This window comes from Coenobita brevimanus, chromosome 53 (assembly GCF_032717465.1).
Source record: "Coenobita brevimanus isolate Jiangsu-jjx chromosome 53, ASM3271746v2, whole genome shotgun sequence".
NCBI lineage: Eukaryota > Metazoa > Arthropoda > Malacostraca > Decapoda > Coenobitidae > Coenobita > Coenobita brevimanus.
Genome location: NC_137006.1, coordinates 26,858,339 through 26,865,072, shown reverse-complemented (window position 1 = coordinate 26,865,072; position 6,734 = coordinate 26,858,339).

Below are 6,734 nucleotides of genomic sequence, written 5' to 3'. Positions count from 1 at the left end.
GGGGAGTGGAAGCCCTCCAACTTACCACAGTAATTATAACTACCTCACGTTGTGCATAATTTAAATGACATTTAGGTGGAAACATAACTAGGGAAGCGTGATTCGTAACTGGAGACTTCGCCAACCCAGTTTCCCAAATTATTACAACCAGCTAGGATCGTGCATAATATAAAAGCCGTAAATGTCAGAAGGAAACTGCCTACCGAATTTATGTATATTTATGTTAAACTATTAACAATCCTAACTATCTTCGGTAATAAAACCTAACCTAGCTGTTTTAGTCCACTACACCTAACTTAAACTTCTGTACTTACCAACACAGTTATATAAAGCGTAGCTCAATAAGCAGGAGGATACATGGCAGCTGCAGCCAGAAGGAACTCGAGGAATGCTTGGCGCTGCTCTGGAAAGGCTTTCCTAAGTAGAACATCCGCCACATAACCCCCACTCCCCCCAAAAGAAAATTATTTCCTTCTGCCATATGTTGGTATTCCCTCTCGAACATCTCTCCAACTCCGTTCGATGTGCTGGATATATACCTCGGTCACAGGGTCTACAAAATGTTGTGTTGGATATATATCCCGGTCACAGGGTGAACAAAATGAAGGCAGTGGTTCACTGTTTTGTATTCATACTCCAGGTCGACAGGTTACAGGAGGATGGCCTCTGGTCTATACCATGTAGGACGTTCTGCTTAATCAGTCTAGTCCAAGTAGTGTGGTTTCACTTGGATCCTCCACTAGGACAAAGAAAAGGTTCTTTTTCTCTCATATTCTCCAATAACCCACTGTCCTGTTAATGTTCACTAAGATTATACTTCTCTCTACCAAACTTTGCTTCATACATTTTCTACAACACTGCCTTCTACATCAATGGAATATTTCTATCATTCACAGTCATCAACACATACATCCCGGCAAATACTAAAGCAATAGACCACAGTTTTTGAACAATGCAGTCGGCCTGCTTGCAAGTGAAATATCTAGATGGATTATACACAAAAAATATCAAAACTAAAATTTCTTTAAGCCCCACCTTGATTTCCCAAAGAATGTTCCTGATCCCGCACTTTTCATGACTCTGCATTTTCTTATGACGCTTGTACAGTACTTACTGCTGTGTCCTTGCGGTAGTTTCTTGTTATACATGAAATATTGCATGTCCTCATTTAAAGTAAGTGGACTATGGCATTTGTCACATTTCGTTGTATTCTTATTCACCAAACTGCATTGCAAAAGGCTCAGCAGCTGCAGTTTATTGACATAAACAGTGCCTAATTCGACCAGCATATGATAACACTCTGGGTACGCCATTTGAAAAGTACACAAAAACTGATCCGTGCGTTAAGAGTGTTCAGTAATATTCACAGGTTTGATAGTAATGACACGACTGTCCGTTAGCGCAGAGCAAGCTACTTGTGATCATACACTACACATTTATGCACATCATAGGCACGACAATCATACAAAAGTAATAATAATAAATAAAATAACGTCGGAGAATGTGCTGAAACATATTATACTCCATAAAATCTAGTTAATACACATTATTAAATACAACAAAGAATTTTTCCAGTATTTCATTCAAACAGAAAATCTGAAAATGTTTAATGATGGCTTGAGGTGGTAAGTGAATATTAGGGAAACCGATATGTAATCACTAGTTCCTTGTAACCACTATCAGAGTCAGCTGTATTTTCGTAGGTTTGGAAAATTTTGTAGCACCTCTTCCTCTGCGATCTAATACACCTAATGATATACATTTGTTTAAGCTTATGAAATTTAACACAGCCAGTACTACTTGTGAGATCGGACAACTTGCAATCAGATTACTACAATGTCGTTTTCTTTCAGCTTCTCATTTTGAGCCAGTTTCGATGTTACTGAGTATCCTGACTCTTACCAAGTTTTGCCGCACCCACAGAGGTGGCCAAATATAGTGCTTGTCACTAGCTGTCTCACTCAGTCACTTAGCGGATGAACTACTGTACTTTCTTGAAGAATGGGGCCCAAGCCTTAAGGGAGATACTGCACGATGGTTGACCACCTCGGTCCAAGTTCCAGGCAGGGATGGACTCCCGAAGGCGAGCCCCCACGGGGACAGCCACCCTCGATGGTCTCAAACAAACACCTGTGTTACAAGTCTGATCCGATCACCTTTGGGCCCGAATGGGATCGTTATCGTATTGCTGGCTGTGGTAATAGAAGTAGTATTACAAATTATCGCAACACATGTGCAAACACCCATTATCCCTATGAGCAATTGTTTTGTACTAACCAGTGCAATATTACGATAAATAATGTGAGTAAAACTACTGGTATTAGTTGTACATGTCTTCAAATTAATAAATACTTATTATTACATTCTTTCACATCATAATTCATCACCTTGCTGCTCCTTTATATGGTAGAGATGTTACAGCAGTGGCAGCAGCTTGTGTACGATCGGCAATGTAGTTAACCATACAACAACAAGAGGGAAAATGGCAGAACTTCCCCTTGTCAGCTGCTCCTACAGTTGATGAAAGAACTAGAAAAGATAATGCAAGACAGGTCGACATGACCTACTGTCCTGGAAAAGAAAAGAAAGACAATGGATGGTGTAACAGCAGCATTCACTACCTCAAATCCTTACCAGCCACCTTGAACATCAAAACAAATCCTACAAAAAAGTTTTGACATTGAAAACTAGTTATTTCTATGTTATTGTTATTATTTTTCATTTATTCAAAATGAAAACATTGGTATCGAAATTATTTAAAGGCAATCATGCAGTGCTTATTTCTTTGTTTGTCCCTCCATCGCATATCGATTAATACAGCATTTACAGGTGAATAATATTATCTATGCTGTGTGGCCAACTTTTCGCTAAATACCAAATATTAACAAAATGAGACGCACGACAGAGAAATTATTGTTGGTAACAAGCTTCGTTCCTTCCATAACATTTCCAGTTTAGGGTGGTCATGCTATTTGTACATTACATACTTGGGAAGTAGTGTACTGTACTAACACATTTTTCACACTGTAGGCCTATTAATAACTGATCGTTGGATGAGTCATTACATAAACAGAAAACGAAGGTGGAACAATACACTTGCTTACCCATAACGTGGATTTCACGATGATATTACTAGTGAGCGTACACTGCCAGATGGTGTATTGTTACAACAATGATATCAGGAAACATTAGATTATATTACATACCTTGAATTTATGCCCAGAAGGTTGTACTCTTTAAGTTAGCAAGCCTTCCCTTGGCACTGTTGTTGTCGTGTTACACAATTTCAAGGGTGCCCTGAACATTTTCCAAAACGTTTCCCTTGGCATATTTAGAGATGACTCTTAGTGTTTCATAAAAGGTCATTAAAAATTTTGTCCTGCTTATATATCAAATAAAGTTAACAATATTTTTATTCATTGAGAAACCTCCTTCAGTAGGGGGCGGGGGCGGAGGGCACCTGACGAAACGGCCACGAGTATTCCAATAACTATTCGAGAATATGTTGATTAGCAGTGTCACTACGCCATAATCTTCACTACCATTATTTTTTTAAGGCAAGGAAGAAGGGATGAAAGGCTAGCAGCCCGCAAAAGTGTTCCCTCCAAGGTGGAAAAAAAGTCAAATTCCAGATCCGATCATTTTGGGATGCCTGACACATTGCACTGAAATGGCTGGATGTCATAAGAAGAAGGAAATACAGAGGAAGGCAGTTTCTGGGTTGACTTGTTGGGTCCATAAAAGACTGTAAGTATCGGTTAGCTCTTGGGTAAGAGAGTTCGACAGGAAAAGGGTAACAGTTTCCTGCCAGATGGGTGCTATGTGCCTGCCATAATGGAGGAGTGATATGGAACATAGTTCAGAAAACCAATGTCCACTGATGCAGCAATAGAAATAAGAAAAAATACAACGGTCCAGCTATGAGACGGAGGTTGATGGGCATTAGTAAGGGGAGGAGAGTTAATGAAACAAAAAGCCTTTGATTCCATCTTCTTGAGAAAAACTGTATGAGTATGTTTGGAGCCCTCCCACACTTGAGAGATGCACTTGATATAGGGGTGAATAAAACCCTTGCATAAACTCGACAGTTGTGCATGGGTAAAAAAGGCAAGGAGTCAGCTCAGCACACTTAATCTCTTGGAAGCAGATTTTGCAAGAGAAGTAATATGATCTTTCCATTATTTAACATCGGGAGAATGAAACCTCAAATATGTTAAGAGATGATGTAAAACAGATTTGGATATTGTATAATAATAAAGGATACTCCTGCAGAAGATATAGAAACTGAGTTTTGATGCATCAACCCGCCGAGTGCCGGCAGACTTTAGACCCTCATGAAGACGTAGTGCCAACCAATTCTCAACTTTTTTTTTTTTTGCGAGAAACTGAAGGTTAGAAATTATGAGAAAATATAGAGAACAACCATAAAAGTACTCACAGAAGCCACTTAGGTCGATTTTGAGGTCGATTCTCCCTGAGCAGGCAGCTGAAAAACTTTGGAGTAATGCCCATAAACTTCACCGCCTGGTGCCGCCACAGAGCGAGAGGAGGCAGAAGCTCTAAATTTTCTTCATTGGTAACTATGCTATTCGAGCCAAGGACACTCTTGTTGGGTATATAGATGATATAGGAAGTGTCCCCAAGCATAGTTATACACTTTGGCACATTATAACAAGTGAGTGAGTGACTTGGATTGCACATAAAATGTTCGTAATAGTTCTTATTCTACGTTTCTGAGATAGAAAGTCTGTGCTCACACGTATTATACTGTACATTATATTTGTTTTCCACATAACTTAAAATTTTTTTTCATAGTCTACTATTCACTCTTGGTGTGTTTTCTCACATAACGTACTACCATTTTCTTCTATTGCACGGCAAGATATTCGCGCCATGTCCTTTCTTTTAGTATATGTATATATTTCTCTCTCTCTCTCTCTCTCTCTCTCTCTCTCTCTCTCTCTCTCTCTCTCACACATGTAACTTATTTTACTTCAGTTACTATTATAAAATCACTAACATTAGTTTCTTATCATATTACACTTACTTATGCCCTAATTATCATTAGATATTATTTACAGTTATGTACAGTTCATTTCACTTGCGTCTTCTATCGCACATACTACGTAGTTCAGAAGTGGAGCAGGGTGTGGTATTCTCTGAAGCAGGGTGTGAGGCACAGCCCCACATCACACTCCACACACTGGTAACGCGTGTCCTTACGCTGTGTTTTTGGCAGTACTGTGCTGTGTTGCACACGTGACACCTGGGTTGGGGATTCCTCTTGCACCTGCTGCCGTCACTAACTCAGGGAAATGGCGTTCGGTGAGGTGAAGGGGTTTTTCACCACCAGTTGAATACTTCTATGGGCACAATCACGACCAGGGGTGCCAGTCAGCTCACTGCGCAGCTCCCAGATGAAGTCTTTGAAACTCTTGCTGGATCCTGTGGTGTTGTTGTGGAGGAGGTGAGCATTCCTCATCACTGCTAGATACTGAGTCTAGCTGAACATAATCCCTGTTAGCCACATCGCTATCTAATGAGAAAATCGCTTGCCCCAACATAGGGCACCTCAAGGAGAGAGTCAATCTCGTGCTGGGCTAGGCCGCGATGTGCCATGGTCATCACTCACTCACTGTCAAAATGTGACTGACATGGCAGGCTCCCATGTGGGCCAAGGTGTGCGGTGATGACTCATACCTGGCAGGTGAGGCCTAAAGAGGTGCTAGAATATCCCAGCTGATTTTTTGGTGCCTAATTTTAATTTTGAATTTTGGCAAATATATCAAATGGCCGACATATGTGTACGTCGCTGGCACGGGGCGGGTTAAAAATAACAAAGTTACCATACTTTTACCTCAATCAAAGATATAAACCAGATCAGAAATTAGGTGTGCCATAGCCTCATCCCGTGTTTGTTGCAATAACTCCGGTGATGGACGCTGTAGCATGCAACTGGAAAGGTGAAGGGTTGAGTCATGAGCATAAGAAGGGATAGTCTTAGGTGCACAGTGAGGAAAATCATTGATGAACAGAAGGAAGAGATTTGGAGACAGGGTAGAACCCTGAGGAGCACCACTGTTGGTAGCTCTAACAGAAATCAGCGGTCGTCTACAACAGCTGCTACAGAGCGACCAGAAAATAAGCTAGAGAAGAAGGCAAGACAGAAAGAGATATACTGTAAGATGACAGTTCCGAAATTAAAGATTAATGCCAGACTGGATCAAAAGCCTTTGACATGACAAAGCTTTCACCTGAGCCCCGAAAGCATGGTGACCAGTGAAGCGAACCTGGTGGCATCCATATTTGTGACTGGAAAGGGAGTTATGGTAGGAAATGTGCATTAATATTGTTTTCTTAAGAATATATTAAAAACTTTAGAAATACAGGCTGTTAGAGGAACTGGACGATAGTCAGAGGGCCCGAAAAATGGTCACTATTCTTTGAGACAGGCTCAATGAGAGCAAACTTCCAGCAGGAATTAAAGATACTGTATTGTACATGTCAACAGACAAGGTCAATGTGTTTACTCAGGTAGGGTGTAATCACAAATGTATGTACAGCTCTTGAGAACAATGAGAAACCATATAGAAAGAGAAACTGGACAGCCAGTATTTTTAGCTGCGTGCTGATTGGTCGGCCGACTTGGCGTCATTTTTGTGCAAATGTCTCACAACCCGGGTGATTGCTGAGAGCAGATTCATCTAAAAATACATCTCGTTACCTACTATGAT